We start from the raw sequence: 21,852 nt of genomic DNA, 5'->3' as shown, positions 1-21,852 counted from the left end.
GGGATTGCTGGGCCTAAAGTAATTTGATTTCCATTGTTTTAGGTATTGTCAAATAGCTTCCTACAGTGGCGGTATATATCTCTTAATTTTCTGATCTACCAACGGCAGCAACAGACTGGCGATTTCCCTCGGACTCCATCTGGAAGTCCCTCCTGATTTTGAACTATGCATTATTCTCTTTCCCTGTTCACACAACTGCGTCTTGCTCCATGTGTAATTTCCTCCTCACTGCAATGGCCTGTTCTTGAATGCCCATGCTTCCCACGCTCATCCACATTTTATTATAGCCACCGAAACACAGGTCAACAGTTTTCTCCTTTCAACCAAGATCCACCTGGGGTTAGCAATGGTAGCCCTTCTACCCCACCCCTACTGAATCCGCCTTGAACTTCTGGCGGGTCCCTGTCAATCTATTCCTGCAGCTGTTTATTGGATGATCTTAAGTAACATTTTACTTGGGTGGGATATCGACGATATTTTTCTGTAGTTTAAGCATGCTGCTGGGTCACATTTCTTTGGAATTAGCACACATATGGAACGTTTCCAGTCAGTGGGCAATGTAGCTGTCTTCCAAAATCTCTGCCATGGGGGAGAGCTTCTAGTGCTTCTTCAGTTTACTGAAACAGTTCAGTAGGTATTCCATCAATTCCTGGGCCCCTGGTTTTGGCCGATGCATTCGGTGCATATTTTGGTGGAGTAACTATGTGTTCTTACCATTTTCTTTTGATGTTGTCTGCACCATTTAATAGTTCAACCTTAGACTCTTTCAGTATTGCCACCCAGTGTTGGAAATAATTCTCTTTTTTTCAGCTAGAGAAAAGGGGAACGTGTTTTTCCTTTTTGGTATTCTAATTCCACTGCTGAAGGAAACCATTTTAGCTTGAATTTATGTGTGGATTAAAGACAGTAGGGTATGTGAAAATTGAAGTCAGATATTTTAAAAGTTAATTATTAGCATTTATAACAAAATACATATTTTATACACTTAATATAAAGTTTGCAGATAACAGTTCCTAATATAGAAAACAGAGTATTTTACATACAATATTATTTACATGGAAATAAAATGTCGTGTCTTTTTGGGAAATGTGCATGATTTTTAAGCCATTGAGAAGCTGGTTAAAATTTATTAAGCTCCCAAACGTGGTGTAGTTATGAATCTACAGCTTATAATACTCTTTGCTAGTGTTTAGTGCCCCTAGTGAATAAGACTATATAAAAATCAGGGGAAGATTTTTAACTTAGTAATTGAAAACCATCGATTGAGTCTGGTCCATTTCAGCAAATCGGGGTTTTATGGGTAATATTTCACAATTCATTGGCAGTTTAATAAGAGGAAAATTCTTCTTTACTTTCAGGAAACTTTCAGTTGCTGTCATCAGCCGTAATAAATACATAGTTTCCCTAAAAATTAATTGGAAGGTCCATTTTCCTTTGCCAAAGCACATAAAAATGATTGTTACATCGCAAAACAATTATTTTGAAGAATTATATTCAATACAATTTGTTTGAACTTGTTAAGCATTATCAGTGAACTCTCCTTTCAAAATCCTGCTCAGAGAGAGTTTCTAATGCAAAATACAACAGATAAATAATAAAATCTGTCTTTTAGGAGTACTGTGTGTGGTCCAAATAGATCTTAATCACGTATCTTAATCATGTATTAATAAGACACCTTCAAATTGCTGCATATGTTTTCAAGGATCCAATGCAAGATAAGTCCTTAATTATAAAGGATTTGTAAAGCAATCTGCTCGCACGTCTCTTGGGCTTCCAGGCGTTTGTCGTAAGAAAAATAGCACAGAAGCTACATTATTGAATAATAGTTGGATGCAAGAAAAGTCTACTTTATGAGTTGCATGAGTTTTTACATATGACATTTTTATATGCCATTTAAGGAACATGGGCAATTGACCAAACATCAGTAAGTGTGTCTTGTATGCTATGTTTATGTTGCAATGGTGGCAGTAATTTAATATAAAAAGGTCCACCGACACTTGTGGTTTGGTAGTCCTCCTCCTGAAAGTAATAAACATGCTATATTGGTTCACTTTCTCTGGTAAAACAAAGGAAAGGCAAACAGTTACGTTCTGTAGAAAATCACTGAATATTTATTAGCTAATATATATTTTTACATATATTTTTGTATTTGTCTTAATCAGTAAATTAGTAATATATATAAACATCCTTTCTTGTTATCACGTATGTCAAATTGAAATACACATTGTTTCTCTTACAAAACCATGTCAACTTTACCAAAATTGTGTAATCAATTCTTATTCCAGCTCTTTTCTAGAGAAGACTATGTCCCACTACAAGGAGTCCTTCCAATAACACAATCATACCAATAATGATCAAAGCAAACAGAACAATGCTCCTTTTTCTTGTAATGTTGTGTATGTTCCTCAAGTTTTCTAAGTACTTTACTCATGCACTGTGAGGAGATGAGAATTCACCTGGTCACATTTTTCCCAATGGAGAAAACTGGTTCACCTAGAAGCCATTACCTTAAGACTCCATCAACGGGAGCTAAGTTTGGTTTCCAGCAATCCTCCTTCAGGTGGCAGGTTCCTCATTCGCTGCCATTGAGTGGCTGCCTACTCCGAGTGCGCCTATGGGACAGAGTAGAATTGTGCCTGCACATTTCTGAGACTATTTATAGGAGCAGAAAATCCAGTCATTCTTCTGCAGAACTTCGGATGATTTCGAACTGCTGACCTTTCAGACCAACATGTAACCTCTAATTTGTGCTCAAATGCTGACCCATAGGTGGGCCTCTCAAACCCATCCTGGAGTGTTGGAAAATAAAACATCCAGCAGCCTGTGCCGTCAAGTTCTCAACTAAGGAAGATAGTTCTGCTCTGAACACAAGGGGTCACCATGAGATAGAATGCGCTCCACAACAAATGAGCAAATGCGCTTTCTTTAAAGCACCCACATCCTTAGCCATGGCATTGTTCGTTCAGCTGCCTCGATTTCAAGTGTGGAAATGGAGTGAGAAGTAAATGACATTTTTCCCAATTTAAAAGAATCATAATTCAAGTATTAAAATGTCGGTTTTAGAACTCACATTCCTTATTCACTTTAAATAGTTCTGCAAAACTACCGTAGTTTCATATAGAATTAGCAATGAAACGAATAGCTTTTTCCGCTGAACTTAAATTCCTATCTGGGTCCTTCAGGGAGAAGAGATTTGTCTTAACATTCACCTCTGATCATCTCGACTGGTCAAGTCAGGGGCCATATTTCCAATATTGTATAGAGGGATTTTCCCACTCATGTTCACTGACACACACACCTTTCAAAGACCCAAAATGCCTTATTCTCTAAATAATAAAAAGAAATGAGTGTTTGAAATAACCTGGGTTTACCTAACTTTTTAATGTTATGCACTTAACTTGTTTATGCTCTAGAAAAGGAAACATGCCACATTATTTACATTGTGAAAACAATTGTCCTGGAACTATTTTTTCTATCCATTTTTAGTCTCTGCACATAACATGTGGAATGATCTAATCAGTGCTCACTGAATTAATGACTTCATTAAATGAAGCAACTGAATTATGTTGGTGATTTTTAATTTGTTAGAACTGTGTTCTGTTTGAATGCAAAATGCAACTGGGATAAATAGGCCACATTTAATGTTTGTTGGCAGATAGAAATTAGGGCCATGTCTTGATCTTATTATGAATATTGTTTGATTGCAGTACAACCATGTGAACTATGCTGACAATAAATCAACTATGGAGAAAATGAGCATCACAGGGATGAGGGTATGTGGTCGCTGTTGTTGTTAGCTAGCTTGCTATCTGACTCATAACAACCTTTGTACAGCAGAACAAAGCACCGCCTGATACAACTGCTGCGGTGTGTGCGTGCACTGTGGCAGCCAATGAGTCAGTCTGTCTCTTGAAGGACTTCTGCTTTTTTGCTGACCGTCTACTTTACCAAGCTTGATGTCCTTCTCCAGGGACTGGCACTTCCTAAGAATAACGTGTCTAAAGTATCATAGTTTTATAGCGTAAGTATAACGCTAGTTCTACAGAGTCAGTATAATCGTCCTCGTTTTTAAACAAAATGTTGACTATATTTCTTCTAAGCAAGAGAATAAGTTTCTTTCTCCTCCTTCTGGGCAGCCACAATCAATTCAATAGTCTTTGCCAACAGCGTGATTCAAACGAATGAACTATTTTTTAGAGTTCCTTGCACATGCACATGAGGTGATTGAACACATCATGGCTTGGGTTATCAAGCCTTATTGTACCTTGGTTCACACAGTTTTGCTCTTTCACACTTTTTACAAGGTTTGGTGCAGTTTTCCCAAGGCAGTACATAAATCGATTTCTTAACAACTGCTTCCATGGACATTGATTGTGGATCCAAATAGAATGCAATATTTGACCACTGCAAACTTTTCTCCATTTCCTCTGAAAAGGACACATAGGAATGGAATTACTGCCACTCTACAGACTGACCCTCGGTGGATCTGGAGGGCAGTGACTACATTGTACGAGCAAGAGACCTGTCATGGATTGACAGTGTCTCCCCCACATCCAAAGGAAAACAAAATGTCCTACGAGCTACCCGAATGCCCAGACTTGCGGCTGCTGCATCCTTTGGAAATGCTGTTAGCTTCGCTATGTTACGGAGGGCATGCCATCATTGGGCATGTCTCAAGCGTGAGAAATGTGGAGATGTAAAAAGAACAGAACAGAAGCTCACAGAATAAGGATGATGGCTGGCACCTGGATCATTCCCAAAGAGCCAGCTCTGTAGAAAGGGAAAGAGGCCATCCCCCAGGTCTAACGGAGAACCAGTGCCGTGTTCTGAATAAAAGTGCCTGCATTTATTTTAATGGTTTTTAAAAGTTTTCTCCATGATGCTATTTTTTACTTTAACAGTACTAAGAAATCAAAACATGCATCTTGTCCCAAAGGAGAGATCTGCACCTAGGGAGAACAGGATGGGTAGGACACTGCGAAGGGAGTTTATATCCACCAAAACTGGAGAGGGAAGATAGGGAAAATAGCTTGGGTGTTCGCCCAATGTTTTCACAAGTAAAATCCTGCATCAGAAGAGGTTTAAGTGAAATGGACATAAAAAGCCCATCTATGCTAATGCTTGGCATGTAGTTCTAGTCTGAATTCTTGTCACTCCTCTAGTTGCCAGGGAAAGGGAGAACACCCCAACAGGAGTCCTGCAGGAGGGAGGTCGGACGTGCCTCCAGCCTGCAAACCTTCTACTAATTCTGATTCCAGCCATCCTTCCCACAACACTCTACTTCTCTTCCGTGTTCAGTGGCTGGTTACAAGGGCAACACCAGGCTCACAGTTAATACTCACAAAGACGGGGTTGATAAGGGAAGGAGCTCATCACAAGGATGCTCGGGATGCAGTTCTTGGACCAGGATAGCCGCTTCAAAGTTGTACTGACAGGGAGTTTTCTCTCTGGTCCCTGACTTTCCCGTTGGGTCTTCAGCATGCTCTGGCAAGTGTCACAGAGCTCTTCAACTCTGCCAGTAAGTGGCTAGGGGCACAACACTCCCCTACCTAGCCCAGTCCAAAGTCAATCACTATATCTCCTTTGATCAGCAAGCCTAATTTCACCAAGCTTATGAGGATGCCCGATTCCACCAGCAAGCCTCCTTCCCAAGGAAGCTTCGTTTTCTTTCTCCATGAGCCTGGAAGCTCAAAGCCTAAATCTCTCTGTATGGCTGCTCATTCCCTTTGCTATTGACTCGCTCTTTCTCCTGTTCTAGTAGACACCTTAGTTCCAAAGGTTCTCTGCCCTCTCTTTTCCTCTTTTTTTTGTGATAGCCAGATCCCCTCTTCTTCCTATGCATTGCCAGCACCGTGGCAAAACGGCCTGATTCCCACAATAATGCTCGTAATCCTTATTCATATAGCTCCACCCTGTTAGAGGTTCCATACCTCTTATTTGCACTTTTACCAAATGATCCAATGCCCTTACTGGGCCAAACACCTATTTTTCTGTGTATGACAGACTATAGCTTGAAAAGGTCATCTTAAGTAATTAATGAAATTGCACCTCTATCTTGATATGCAGCAGCACATGTGGGGGTCTGGCTCACATTGTCAGGGGGGGTGAGAACAAACAGCTGTGTATAAATATGTCTGCAGTCCTTCACTATAACTGTATTTCTTAATATAAAAGTGTAACTGTAGTTAGTTATATGGATTAACACAGTGGGTACAACAACAGGCTCAAACACAGCAATGATTGTGAAGCTGTCACAAGAACAAATAGTGTTTTGACCTGTTGTAGATAGATGCTATGAGTCTAAGTGGATTCTCCAGCACCCACATTAGTTACAACCAAAAGAACATGGTTTTGTGAACCCATATTTTGTGTTGTAATGTACTCAGAAAGTCAAACAATTTCACTGCCACCGAGTGAATCCCAACTCGGAACAACGGTATAAACCAGGGTAGAACTGCCCCACGTAGAGTGCAGAGACTGGACCTCTTTAGAGAGGCCAACCCGCATGCTTTCCCTGTGGAGCAGTTAGTGGTTTTAAACTGCTGCCTCTTTTGGTAGCAGCTCAGCACATAATTACAACCAGGACTCCTATTTATATTCTATGTTAATTTACTTTCTGAACCTTCGGAGCTTTCTGTATTAGCCAATTACAATGTTTTGAATCACCTGGTTTTATAGGCACATGCTATTGTAAAGCAAAGGCATACTTTCAATTTTTGCTAATCATGTCACTACTAGTTCCATGACACTAAGTAATATAGGGGAATTATGATTTATAAGTAACATTAACACCAAAAACTACTGCGTGTTTTCTCCTCCTGGGGGTAGGTGTATGGGAGGTGCCAGATGACACCACGAGTTTCTGCAAAGGGTGACCCCCATCCTAATGTCACCGACATGCACACTGCACAGGTAAGGCTCATGATAGCAGGGGATGACTTGATAATAAGGTTGCAGATGACCCTTCGAGAAATAAGGGAGGCTGCCTTGGGTGTTGAGAACCCAAGTATTTTGGTCAGTAGATTGAAAAACCAAAAGAATAAAGAGAAAATGACTGTACATTTGGTACAGGTAAATTTCATATCGCCAACCTGTGGAAAACAGTTCAGAGTGCATTTCCAAATGGAATTGCTAACCGAAAAACACAAGCCTCCAGAGGTACAGATCGAGCCGTAGCTGAAGCTGAGGCGCAGACAACACTAAACACATAGATCACCATTCTTAAATCACTAATGGAAGAAAAATCAGAGAACAGTTCAGAAATTGTACATATTTGGCTTGCCCAAGCTTTGAAAAAGCAATAGACACCTGCTTTTGAGTAAAATTGAAAATTGTAAATAGGATTTGTATGAAGTGGGCAACTATTGAATATTTACTATGGGAAGGACACTGCTGTAAATGTTTTTTGTGTTTTTCCTAATATAAATTCACATGAATCAAGTAAAGTAGGTAATATTTCCATTTTCATTTTAAAGTGGAAAAATATTAGGCAAGGAAATGGTGGAGCCCAGTTTTAAATGAAAACAGCTGACTCCAGCCTTCTAAACCCTCACTATACCACAATGTAAATTCTGCCATTCATGTAAATCAATCTACCAAGATAGTGAAGGAAACTCCCAGGGATTAAAGTAAACAATTAATATCTAAAACATGAAGTTATAAAAATAGTAAAAGGTACAGTAAATGCCCCCAAACATCAAAGGCGAACAGGGCATCATTATAACAGTTCCTTAACAAGGGAGTTGTCATGGAATTAATAGTCTTCATTTCTAAGTGTTACTGTGGCAGAATTACCACGAATTGGTAGCATTATGAGACAGATTTATTTTCTTACAGATTAGGATACAAACCTTCAATTAGAATACTGGCTCCAGAAAAAGACTTCTGTTTGTTTTGGAAAAAGATATTAGTCTCTTCAATTTCTGCCTTCCTTGGGGATCTTATGTAAAATCTCTTCCTAGTTAATCTTGCTCTTTGAGTGTGCATGCTCTGCTATTTTATATCTCAAAAGCAATTGACTTAAGACACATCCTATATTGTTTTAACCTCATTCGCATCACAAATAAATTACTCTTCCCCAATGGGAACATGTGCACAGGTATAGAATTAAGAATTTAAAATAAATGATGTGAGGGGAGCATAATTCAATCTACTGCATGATGCTTCTGAATGATTTCTGATTGCACACATTGGACAATTGTTATTATCTTTTCATTAGTTCAGAAGGTGCACATCAGAACTTAGGAACATAAGAAATGATTGTGTTCCTTACAAGGAAGCTCTCTAGGTCTTTCAACAAAGCCCTGAGTAATTTTGTTTATTGTAAATAACTGGCAACAGTGTCCTTGCCAAATTTCTACAGCAGGGAGATTACAATATAAAAGATTTCTCACATTGAAGAAGAGAACCGATATTATTGTTTCAAAGGCAATTGGGAAACAAAGAGGATTTAAGAATCATTTGAATCTTAGATGGCATAATGAAGGCATAAACTATTGAAGATTTACAGCATATATTAAGTGTGTTGAAACTAATAGAAGTGAGAAATAAGGTCACTTCTGCATATATATGGATTTACATATCTGCCTATATAGGGATGATTCTGATTGTTTTTTAAGCAAATGATGGGAAGCAATCACTTTCAAAAGCTAGAGGCAGAAGAAGAAAAGGACAAACAGTTAACTGTGGACTGCCTAAAGGACAAAAAATGTTTCTGGCAAGAAGTACAGCTAGAGTGCTCCTTTGAGTCAGGGACGCCAAGACTTGGTCTTTTATACTTCCACATGTCGTCAGGAGAGCCCAGTCACTGGGAAAGGACATCATGCTTGATCAAGTCGAAAGGCACAGAAAAAGAGGAAGGCTCTCCACAAAATAGATGGCCGTCCAGGCTGCCACGATGGGTTCCGGCCTAGGGGCAATATGGAGGCTGGTGTAGCTCCAGGCAGTGTGTCTTTTTGTTATGTGCAGCGTTGCTCTGAGTTTGAACAAACTAGAAGGCACCGAACAACAACAGCAACCATCACAATCTATCCAGGATTGATGGCATGCTTATTGTTGTGGTGGTTAGACTCTGACCTCAAAGTTAAGAAGAGGCCAACCAATTTTCTTTATGCTGCCCTTGGGGTTTCACAGGAACTATGGAAGAGTTGGGTTGGGTCTGACTCACAGAGCCATGTGTCACCACTACCTGCTCCTGTACCTGCTTGCTCTTCATTATCATCTGTCTGAGCTCATCGTTGTAACTACTGTGTCCACCCCTCTTGTTGAGAAACCTTCCTCTTGACTGACTCTGTTCTTTACCAAGCAAGATATTTCCCAGTGACTGGACAGATCCCCTGTTCTTTAAATCGATATGAACTCATCATATCAGCTGTTCTCTGGCCTGCCACTCACCCACAGCAACGATAACTTTAGAAATGTATATTATGTAAACCTGTTTTTTAACAACAAAGAAAAAATAAGCAATTTGAGTGAAATAGTCAGCTGGTCAGGCTTTTCGAGGGTGAATAATTGGTTTTGTACACTAGCATTAAAGTTGAGATGACTGTTAGTAACTTATTTTTTGCTTGTTTCTGATTTAATAGGAGATATGCAAATGTTGTAAATTAGTGCAGCTTCTCCATCCTAGTAGTTATCCACCTGCGTGGACAAATTCAGTCTGATGGCTTACCTGTGCTTCCTTCGGGAGCTCCCACTTTCATGAATTCCCTTTAGAATGATTTCTGAAAGCAAAATTCTGCAGAGCATGATGCTTAGCCTCCTGCTGGGAGAGCTCCTGCAGTAACTTTGACAAATGGACCTTGAATCTGGGGAGAGACATTTATAGGTTCTTTGGAACTCCAAGAGTGAGCAGCGTTAAAATAAGCAAAGAAAGATGCTAAATCAACAAAAGGGATACGACTTCTAGGGTGATTTTAATGGGGAAAAATACTATCTAAATCAATGTCTTCCTTAGCTTTTCTGCCTCAGCCATTATCTGCCACGTTAATTCCCTTTCAATTTCAGTTCTGCTTCCTTTAACCTGTTACTTTTTCTTGCACTATAATAACCTGATTTTGCAGGTATTCAATTAGTCTATGCAAAGAATTTTCAAATATATCCCAGGAACTGTATGTTTATATTAAGCCTGCATTTTTTTCTTTCATTAATTAAAGTCTTTATGTTTTAAGTACCTTATTGTTTTTGCCTGGTCCCACTTCTCAGACTCGAAATAGGGAAGTGCTATAGGGCTTATGAGTGCAGCCAAAAGGCCTCAGCACTAGATTCAGAGAGCCTTTACCACAAACTATAGGATTCTGGGCCATCTGAAGAAAAGCCAGATGCTTCTGGAAATATAAATATAGGATTGAAAATACGACTCTACAATAAGGCCGAGTCATGAATTCTCGTAGTGTTAGTAGGTAGTTGTGATCTAGGATCTAGCTTGACAACGGAGAAGTCACCTTGCCACATCTGATCAAGCAGAGGCACAAGTCTGGGAAGGAAAGGGCAGTTTCAATTAGCCATTTAAGAACATCACATTTTTATCTGTCTTTTTAAATTAGTTTATATCTATAAAGCTTTCTCCTCTACATTAAGAAATTTGATCAATTTTTGTCAACAGCTCCAAATGACCCTTGCAAACCAAGCCAAAAAAAATAACAAACTTACTGCCAGTGTGTTGATTCTGACTCATACCGCCCCTTTCCAATGAAGTAGAACTACCTGTGTGGGATTCCGAAGATAGAGATCCTTCGCTGAGCATAAAACCTCACCAGAGTGGCTACTGGGTTTGAACAACCAACCTTGTGTTTCCTAAGCTCATAAAGCACAGAGCTCTTTAAATAAGCCTTATGTAATGCAAGAGAATACAAATTTCATGTCATCACCCTTTTGAATTGACTCTGAAATGTACCTTGCTATGAGAAAGGAATAATTCAGTCCACTATGCCAATAAGGATGTGTATGGAAAAATTCAAGGATTATTATATTTGCTCAAAATGATTCTTTGTCTTACTTTTCAAATTCACTTGATTATTTTTACTTGCTTTCTTTCTGCAGAATACTTTCACTTCATGATTGAAATTTTTGAGTGTAAGATTCAGGGAATGAGAAATTATACAGAATAATTTAGGAATTTAACTGTGATCGTGAGTGACACGCTTTTCTACCTTGCTGAGTGATCATGAGTGTATCTCTATTCTTATCTATATCGTGATCTTGACTCACCAACACAGAGCTTGCTACTGTGTTACATGTTTAAGTGCTCATCAATCTTTTAAATTATAAATATTTTAATGTCACCAAAACCAACCGTTAACTCTCTTCACCTCCGAAGCTGCATTTTTTCCCTTCTATCCCAGTGGGTCTCTGCATCGACTTCTGTCTGAAGTCAAAGACCTGACAGCCAATTGAATCCCTGTATTCCCCTTCCACTATTTCCAATTAATCTTCTTGTCCTGAAACATTCTCCAAAATGCCTCATCAACCCTTCTCTCCATTCACATCCACTGTTAAAAAGTTTAGGTCAGACTGCCTTGTCTTCCTAATGGATGTCCCCAACTCCAGCTAACTCTACACAATGCTCAGGCCACATTAAACCTGACATAGCAGAAATATTTGCCACGCTGGACCAGTCTCTCTTCCTTAAAATACTTCATCATTTACTTTCAAAATGCCAGACGTTCTTGCTCACCGTCTCTCCCAGGGATCACTGTGGCTTCTTTTTTCTTTCTTTCCTCTAGTCACATAAGTCTGATTCATTGTTATAGTGATCTATTTTTTAAGAAAATATTTATTAAATGGGAGAAGAACATGCCAAAATGAGGATATATTGTCCTGATGATAATAGCATTAGACCATCATGGTATTCAAGGACTGGTTGATACGCAGAACACAAAGGGAAATGGGAAATCAAGGACACTTTCACTAATGCCTGCTTGGTGGCAGATCAACACATCATAGTCACAGGTGGCATGCATGGTGTGGGGACTTGGTCTACATTTGGGTACATACTTGTGGTAGACAGAGAACTTACAAGATTGCGTAGGTGCTTCCCAATAAAGCAGAACCTAATTCACGATAACTCAATATTTTAGTCTCTTCTATACAGTGCCATCCATAACTTTAAATGTTACATGTATGACACATTTACATCTATTGTTGAAGCATGTTTCTTTCGCTTGTTTGACACCAATAGATAATGGGTTGCGGAGTCAACTTGAATCATAGTTGTGTTCACTGTTCTCCCTTGAGGTGAATCAAAACCACAGATAGCATTGTATTTCCAAATAAATCAGAATAAATTGTCTTTGATAATATATGCAATGCCATTTCTCTTCATACTATTATTCATAGCCTCATAAGCTATGGTTACTAATTACTAGAGGGGGCACGGGGTCCAGATTGGGATGCAAACATTTTAACCCCCCTGTTGTTGCTGCTGTTAGATGTCCTCAAGTCAGTTCCAACCCACAGTGACCGTGCGCCACACAGAACAAGACTATGCCCAGTCCTGGCCATCCTCCAAATTGTTCTTCTGTGTGAACACCTGGTTGTAGCCACTGTGTACACCCATCTCCATGCAGGACTTCCTCTTTTTCCCTGACCCTCTACTTTACCAAATATAATGTCCATCTGCAGTGACTGATTTCTCCTGACAACATATCCAAAGTATGCAAGATGAAGTCTCTCCATTCTTGCCTCTAAGGAACATTCTGGCTGTACTTCTTCCAAGACACATATGTTTTTTCTTTCGGCAGTCCATGTTCCAGGAGCACAGCTGACCTTCCACTTGGTCAAGTATAGGGGCAGCACAAATGAGAAAGGCCCTGGACACCATGCATCGACACAGAGGCTGCAACAATGGCTTCAAACAGAAGAACAATTGTAACAATGACATCCGACCAGACAGGGATCTGTTCTCTTGGATAGGGTTGTTATGGGAGGGAATTGATTTGACACCAAGTAATAACAAGATGAACATAAGTCAAGAATAGACCGCATCTCCTCATTTAATTTGTAGCTTTTATTATAATAATCTCTTAACTGGTCTTGTTATTATTCTTATTCCAGACAGTCTGGTCCCAACATAAATATCAAAGCAATCATACTAACTAAATCAAATAATGTTACTCCTTTGTTCAAAAGCTTCTAGCTGTAGGTTGGTCAATTATTTAAAATGGGACATATATGTGGCTGGCTATGAGCTTATGTTTATTATAAATTAGTGTTGTCAAAGGATAAGTAGCTTAGAGTTAACCAATAATTATTATATGTAATATTCTTCTTTAAAATTTTCCTAAAAGCAACTCATTTTAGCAAAAGAAGTGCACATACTGATATTTGTTACTCGTTCTTACATACCCAACTTATTGGTGAAGCTCAATGATTGTTTGAAAAAAATTGTCTGCACATAAATGCTTGATGACTTTCCAGTTCAGCAAAGAAGTTACTGATGTCATTTGCAAATTAATATGGTTTTCATGTATGTTTGTGAGGTTTTTGCCTATATTAAAAGTACACATAAATATAGGTTGAAATGATAGCCATGATATGAGTACAGACACAGCTCATTTGAATTTATTCTGCTGTAGGCATATTCTCTCTATGACTTTGTCAAGCCTGCAGAGTCACCAAAACAATAATCAATCAAGTACTAACCTGCTAACCCTCGTTGATAGCTGCGGTGAAATAGCTTCTCCATGGCTGGCTTCAAGTTACAAAGGGGATATTTCTATTTTTGTTTCTAAAACTAACTGAGGCATCCATTATGGGCTACACATGATTCGATGGTTTGATCACTGGTGCTTATACAACTTGTTCCAGTGGTCTAGTGTCGCTATCACAGAAATACCGCAAGTGGTGGCCTGAATAAACAGAAATGTATTTCCTCAGCACTGACCTCAAGAATCTCAAACTCACCACCATTGAGTTCATTCAAGCTCATAGTTAGGGGACAGGGTAGATCGTCCCCTGCGGGATACTTTCTAGGAGTAGAAAAGCTTCATCTCTCTCCCATGGAGTTACCGGTGTTTTCAAACTGCTGACCTGGATGTTTGCAACCCGTCCTGTAGTGACTGTAGCATCAGGACACATAGCTTAGCAAGCTAAAATTCAGAATTCCTCGCTCGGTGTGCCCTGTGAGAGGGGCTCGTCTCCTTCAGGGTCTCTCCCTTGGCTCCTTGGCGATCATCACGTGCCATCCCTTCATCACTGCTGTCATCTCTGCTTCCTGTCTTGGATGCTTGCTCAATCAACACTGACATCGCAAAAGAAATTAATTATTGGCTTACTGAACAGTAAACTGCTTCAATATGATGACAAAGAAAATAACTTCTCAAATGGGATTACATATACAAGCATAGGGGATAAGGTTTATAGCACGTGTTTTTTGTTTGTTTGTTGGTTTGTTTTGGGGTGGGAGCAATTCAATTCCTACCACCATGATGGTAAATTAGAAAGAACTTCGACAGGATCACAAAGTTCTGTATTAGAATACAGGTTTCATAGCTTCACTATTTTATCAGCTGGAAAAAGTGAGTTACATTCTCAGCTTTTGCTACCAGCGTGTTGGGGGAGCAGGCAGTGAGGTCTATCTAAAAAAGGAGTGTCCAAGTCACTGTTTGTATTTAAAGCAGTGAATTCTTCTTCTGTTTCCCTTCAGAAGAAATAAAAAGTCTCCCATCAATTTTACGGAGAGGAAGAGAGCAAGTGCTGAGGAGGAAGGAGTGAATCTCTCTGCTAAGCCCTAAAAATGTCTCCTCCCGCGAATTGATGGTGGTCAATTCCAGAGTCATAGTGCAAGCTGAATATTTGCTGTTGTTTCTTTTTAACTCTAAGAAGTCAGTCTCATACAAGAGCCAACACAGTTTTTAAAAAGAATAAAATAAACAATAGCAAAAATACAGCAAAACATCTGAAACCTGAAGCTGAACCTCAAACCTGAAGCTGAGTCCATTGCCCACTGAAAACGTAGAGTCTCACACGTGTAGATGTAGCTGTGGAGATATCATAGCTCCATGTAGGCGCGGTCAGTAACAGGTAGCAAAGTCTCCTTTTAGTCAAACTGCACTCTCTGCAAGGTCAACAAGATAACTTTAGTCATGTGAGGTACAGAAAGTAGAAATGTTGAGGGGGTATTTTAATCAGGAGCACTTGATCTCTACTCTTCCCCCCTCTCCATGTCTAAGGGAAGCCACATTGCCCTACCAATTGGCCAGGATAGCAGGCACTTCTTTGATAAGGGCCTTTGCTCAAGTCTCTTTCCCTCCCACGGAGGGTTTATTTCACCAGCCCTGTTTAGAGAACTCAGAAAGCTGGCTTCATGTGCATGCATTTTGATCACGATTGTGTCTGAACATCTTTGAGTTTTTTTGGCCTGTTAGCAGCTTTGTTTTTCATAATCCGTTGTGGCACAGGCTTTTTACAAAGCAGAAATTCATCAAGCCCACCTTCATCGATGATGAAGAGGAATACAGACTTCTGCACCTGTTTCTGATAGACACAATCTAGATTTGATGGGTCGTCTGTTTGTTTGTTCTACCTCAATGAAGAAAGGCATGGACATCACATTATCTTTTTAAAGCTGTTGGGGAAAGTAAGGACACACACTGATTGCCATTTAATAAACCATGTGTGATTTTGTAGTTCTTCAGGCAACCCAGGCTTTCTGCGGCTTTTCTCAGCAGACAGAATCAAAAAGGAGTCAACCTTCCTGACACACACCTGACCAGATTTTGAACACACAGGATGCCCTTGTTCTGTTGCCCAAACTGACTCTTCACCCATGGACAAGTTCAGCCCGAGCACAATGAAGTGTTCTGGAAAGTCCGTTCTGCTCAAGAATATCCAGAATCTGTTATGATCCATAGCATCTCTATCCACCCATCTTATTTAAAAACATAGGAACCCGCTAATCCAGCATTATCTATTCAATAGTAAAAACTATAGATATGCTGCTATTGAGTCAATGCTGACTCATAACGAACCATCTGTGGCTCTCTAAGTCTGTCACTGTTTACAGGAGTAGAAAGCCCAGTCTTTCTGCCACAGAGTTGACGGTGGTTTTGAACTGTCAACCAAGTGGAGAACAGCTCAATGGGTAGTAATTATAATAAATGGTCCGAGATACTGTCCTTCATGATAATCCACATTCCATATGATTCAGATATTTGATGGCCCATGTTCTCCATTATGATAGCACTGTGGGTCTCATGTTATATTTTCTATAACACAATAGAGAGTAAATGAATAAATAAGCAATCAAGCCAATTAAGAAGCAAAATACAAGCAATTGAGCATAAGGGCACATGTGTAATTTAGGCATGGAAAGAAATTCCAATTCCTCTTTGAAATGCAGGTGGGTACCGTGACGTTTGATTTTGTTGCTGTGTGGATTCTAAGTTGTTCCCACTCCACTGCCATGCAGTCCATTCTGACGCAGGACTGCCTGTATGACCGAGTAGAACTTCTCCGCAGGGTCTCGAAGACTCTCGCTCTTTAGGGGAGCAGACTGCTTCTTGTTTCTGCTGTAAAGTCGCTGGGACACTTGAATCCCACTGCCATGTTTGATGTTAGCTGCTCAGTGCTGAATGCACCTTAGAAACAGGGCTCTTTTCTGGTCTAATTTCTAGCAGGCATTTTTATTTTGTAGTCTTCTGAGGTACTATCTAATGGATCACATTTGTACATTCTAATCTTAGATTTTTCTATTGAGCAGAAAGGTTATGAAAGCGTTCTACAGGAGCTCTTGCCATATAAATATCATTAGCCAGGAAACGTAAACATATAGCGGGCTGGTGAGCCGGGCTCAACAAGCAATGTTTATAACCACAGCCAAGTTTTCAATGTTATGAACTTGTATTCAGCAGAGAGTAATTCTCCGTTACAAGCGCCTACATATCAGGGTGATTGGGAAGCAGTAGTCAGAAGGTAATTTGCAGGTGGTGGGGTACCTACAGTCGTTTTACCAAGAAAGTAATAAGAAACAAAACAAAATGATACACGGGTAATCACATCCTGTTGATTCAACCCAGCATCACAGGAGAAAAGAAGGCAACAATTCCTGGTCAAATATGAAAGTAAACATTGCTAGGGAGGCATAGCTGACAAAGCTTGCGAATATGCCATAACCACTCAGCCAGCCTGCATGGACTAGAGGAGATTCTTTCTGACTTTTAAACAAATGGATAAGTCTATGGGGATTTATTTAACTGCTCGCTATTTCTTTTGTTTAAGAACGTTTTAATTGCAAGCCCACAGTCTATCTCCTTAATGATTTTATTTGGAAGACAACAGTAACCTACATTGTAATTAGTCGGTACAAGGATACATAGTAGGAAGAGAGAGAGAGAAAATCAGGACCAAACAAATTAAATATAATTTTCTATGTGGGTTGCTTAAATACAGTTTATCCCAACTATGGACAGAGAACACTAGATTTCATATTTGGGAAAATAGATACTAACACAGGGTATATTATTTCTATAAATGTCTACATCTTAGGAGACTGAATCTTCAGGATGATGATGGGTTTGTACACTAGATGTAAATAAAGTGTAGATTCATATCCATGAGGAAACTTCCAAAAGTTCAGGAAAATAGATTTAAAAGACAAAATAAAAAGATATATAAACTTTATTTCTCAGAATAAACTCCATGAAATTCAAGACACTTTTGAAAGCATTGATACCAGTCAGTTAGTCTGTCCTGATAAACTGAGAGCCCTGGGAATTTAACCATGTGATTGCAATCATTTTTATATTATGTATTGGAAAAATGGGTAAAATGAGTGCACTTTAAATGATTACTAAGATTAGGAGGCAAAAAGGAGTCAGAATGTGCCATTAAAGGTCCCTGAGGCTGCTCACTGAAACTCTTGCAAAATTGCCCTTGTTTGAGGATACAAAGGAGCAGGAACGTTGCAGGGGTGGAGAAGGACTCTCTGATGAAGCATTTCCAGATATTCTTCTGCGAAGGTTTTGGGTAATTTTCTCAAAGCGCTCTCATAATGTGGTAGTTATCTAATTTTGCGTCAACTTGAAGACAGATAAAAGTGGAGGGATGGTATTCTGCCTGTCAATCAGGTCACAGCTCAATGGTGCTGGGAACCCCCCCTCTTTCTGCCTTCCAGTTCCACATGGGGGACCCTGGTTGCTGAAAGAGCCTTGGAGATGTGCCCACCGCCGTTGGATCCAGGGGACTTTGCACCCAGCGGCTTGTGATAGTCCTGCCTTCTAGGTCATGAGTCTGGAGAGTGACTTACGGACTGGAGTTGGACTGGGCTTGGAGGTTTCCCGGATAGACAGCTACCACTTGATATAAAGCTCTTTCTTGCACATATTTGCATGTCCCTGGATTTGTGTGTCTAGTCAACCTGGTCTAACACACATGATAAGCATATTTTATCGTTGTTTGGCCCTCCAGAAAGTGAACATGCAGAATCTCTCAGAAACTCTTGATATCACCTTTTCTCTTGGACCTCTACTTTTGCATCCAAATTCATCATTGTGTTGATTTTGCTTTGTCTTCAAGATCGATTGGTAATGCCATCTTTCATCTCCTGATATAATATTTTCAATAAATAATTCAGTGTCTTGGTTTATCTTCTTTAAAAGTTCCATTGAAAGCTAAGCTTTAATCTGAAACTCATGGTCACAAAGTTGACCATGATTCAACTCTGAATTTTTAAAGGAACAGAGCTTCATCATTATCCTGTGGGACAGGTGGATGTCCAAAGCTTACAAGACACTAGGCGTCTTTGGGCCACATGTTAGGAAGGATTGTTGGAGCGCTGATGGCATAGTGGTTTAGGAGTTGGGTTGCTACCCTCCATGGAAGCAGTTCAAAACTACCAGCTCTTCTTCAGGAGAAATATGAGACTTTCTACTCCCCCAAAGGGTTACAGTTGGGGAACCCACACGCCCAGTTCTACCCTGTCCTGTTGGGTCGCTGTGATCCAGAATTCATTCCATAGCAGAGAATTTGAGTTTTGTATTTTGGGATCACACTGAGGTGTGACTAGAACACTCCCTAGTGTCCTATGCACCCTACACAGAGTACGTACAACAGGGCGTCCAACAGTCTCACGTGCCTTGTAAGTTTAAAGAGATCCTTAGAAAATACTTCCTGAGACGCACTTATTAGTTCTGGTTACGTTGCCTTCTTCCTAGGAGCACATGTGGCTGACTAGTTTCTTCCTATTAGTGCAAGACGTAGCTGTTTCATTAAAGAAAGGAGGGAAATGATTTAAATTAAATTTCAAAACATGGGGATGTTCTGTGTTTCTTCTTGGATCCCATTAATTATGAATATCTAAATTGTATAAATTAATATGCGATGATTAAATTTACTCTTAGATTTTTATATTATGAAACACATCGTTTTAATGATTTTATTGTAAAACAGTACCCTTGACAATAATCTCTCACTTCTAACTTTTGGAAGCAAGTCTCTCTTTTAAGATGTACAACTTACAAAAAACACCTTATTTTTTAAATAAAATATTTTAAATATAGTATATATATATTTAAAAGCATCTTATTTTTCCAAATTCTAGAAAACACAAAATTTTTCCATAATTTCTCTGCTTGTTCATTTCTACCTCAATTTAATTCCTACATAAGTAATTATCACATGTGATGTGACATTGTTCTTTTTAGTAAAGATGCTTGGGGCTCTTTCAATATGCATGAATTAGATAAATCATTTATTATCATATTATTATAATTTTGTTTGATAAGAATAATTTTCATTTCTTTTTAGCTTCAGGAAAGTTTTCCTGGACTCCCTCAATTATATGCTCACAATGCTTGAAATTTATGGGATCTGATTTTTCTTCTCCTGCCTAAGGCTCTCCCCTCAAAGTTATTAAACAACCAATCAGCTCAATGAAAAAAATAGTCCTTTATTGTTATATGTTTAAAAACAACAACAACGGGGAAGATGGGTGGAGAAAGAGGAAACCGATCACAATGATAGACATATAACCCTCTCCCAGGGAGATAGTACAACAGAAAAGTGGGTGGAGGGAGACAAGTTGGTATAATACATTAAAAAATATGTAAATGATCAAGGATTCATGAGGGGGGGAGAGGGGGAAAGGGGAGAAATGAGCTGATACGAAAGGCTCAAGTAGAAAGGAAATGTTTTGAAAATGATGATGGTAGCATACGTACAAATATAGTGGACACGATGGATGTAGGGATTGTGATAGAGCTTTAAGAGCCATATGTATTCGTTACCAAGGAACCTTGATAACACAATGGTTAAGCACTTGGCAAGTAGCCCAAAAGTTTTCAGTTACCGCCCCCCACCCTCCCGGCTCACTGGAGAAAATTCCTGACAAACTATTCCCTGAAAGGTGACAGCCTGGACGGCCCTCCCAGGCCATGCTGCTGTGTTTCGCGGGCTTCTGAGTCAGAAGACACTCACTGGCCTCTTCCAACCACACGGCAGGCACCGCAGTTAGAGACTCTTCCAACCAGAGCAGTCCTATGAACTGAACTGTTATCTAATAGAATGATTGATTAAACTCATGGGTGCATTTCTCAAATATTTGTAGTCAAAACAAAAGTTTTCTAAAGGCTGAACAGTGATGGGAAGAGAAAACAGAGGACTTTACCATCTCCCTCTCTGGGAATGGGCATCTGGGCTGGTGTGGCCCAGATGCTGCTCTTGTGCCCGAGCTTCAATGTATAGTTTTTAAACGTGAGACTCTTCTCATGAAAGCTAAGAGTCTGTGGGTGGTAGACATGACTAAGCACTAAGATGACAGACCCGAAACCGAGAACCCAACTGGACACCCTTCATTTGTTGAAATTGGAAGTTTGGAAGAAATTCCTGGTGAACCATTTTGTCAAATCATGTGGAGCAGCTCTGCTCAGACACACATGTAGACACAATGAGCCAAGGCCAACCCCAAAGCTGCTTGTTTTTGACAAGGCTATCAAATAAATCTATCTTAGAAGTACAGCCAGAAGGCTGCTGAGAGGCAAGCATGGCCATGTGGGACCTGTTGTCAGGAGAGGCCAGTCCTTGGAGAAAGAGGTCAGGCTTGATTAAATAGAGGAGCGGTGAAACAGGCAAGTCCCCAACAAGACTAATCGACACAAAAGCTGCAACAATGGAGGCAAATATAAGAACAATTATAAGGATGGCGCAGGACTAAGCAGTGTCTCTTTCCGTTGCGCACACAGTGGCTGTGAGTTGGAAGTCACTCGACAGCACTTACAAACAACAATATCTAAAGTTATCAGAGTTACACATGTGTTCATGCACACACATGTCTGTGTGCATATGCATACGATTAACCATGTGTGGATAGTAAACAAGATTTTATTCCTGTAGTCAATCAAATTAAGCATGCATAAAAATGTGCACTACATATCTTTTTTTATTTCTTACTGTCGAACAAAGAATATGGATTTCTCATATGACATTTGAGTCAATGACCTCACTTTATTTTGTTTATATAGATGGATCTAGCTGTTGTTATTGCTTTCTGACAAGGCTAGTGCTCTTCTTAGTCTTGACACATGTTAACGTTGCTCTGTTTGAGTGCCTGTGCTCCTTCGAACACATTGTGTCATCAAACTTGACAATCCTGCCGGGAAACTATGTAAGCTCTTGTGTAAAGATGACAAGCACTATCTGCTTATAGGGAGATGACCATGTCAAATGCCACCGCTTCTGAGGAGCACATGTTGCATGTAAAATGTTCAACATATCAGGCTTCAGTGCTGGACTTTCCTCTTGGGGACTTAAGGAAAACATAAAAATGATTTCTGAATTTTCTACCATGGAAAGGGTTTGGATATGTGTGTAAGCAAATGCTTCCATGAGATTTTTTTTAATGTGATTCAGACACAGTTT

At 39.6% G+C, this 21,852-nt stretch overlaps 1 protein-coding gene across 2 annotated transcripts in view; it reads left to right on the top strand.

The window, feature by feature from the left end:
* The window catches only part of CDH18 (cadherin 18), a 360,438-nt gene that overhangs the window by 197,975 nt on the left and 140,611 nt on the right, over positions 1–21,852 (top strand). The gene's annotated exons all lie outside the window — the stretch shown is intronic.

This window comes from Tenrec ecaudatus, chromosome 2, assembly GCF_050624435.1.
Source record: "Tenrec ecaudatus isolate mTenEca1 chromosome 2, mTenEca1.hap1, whole genome shotgun sequence".
In the NCBI taxonomy this organism is placed as follows: Eukaryota; Metazoa; Chordata; class Mammalia; order Afrosoricida; family Tenrecidae; genus Tenrec; species Tenrec ecaudatus.
This window is presented reverse-complemented; position numbering and strand designations above follow the sequence as displayed.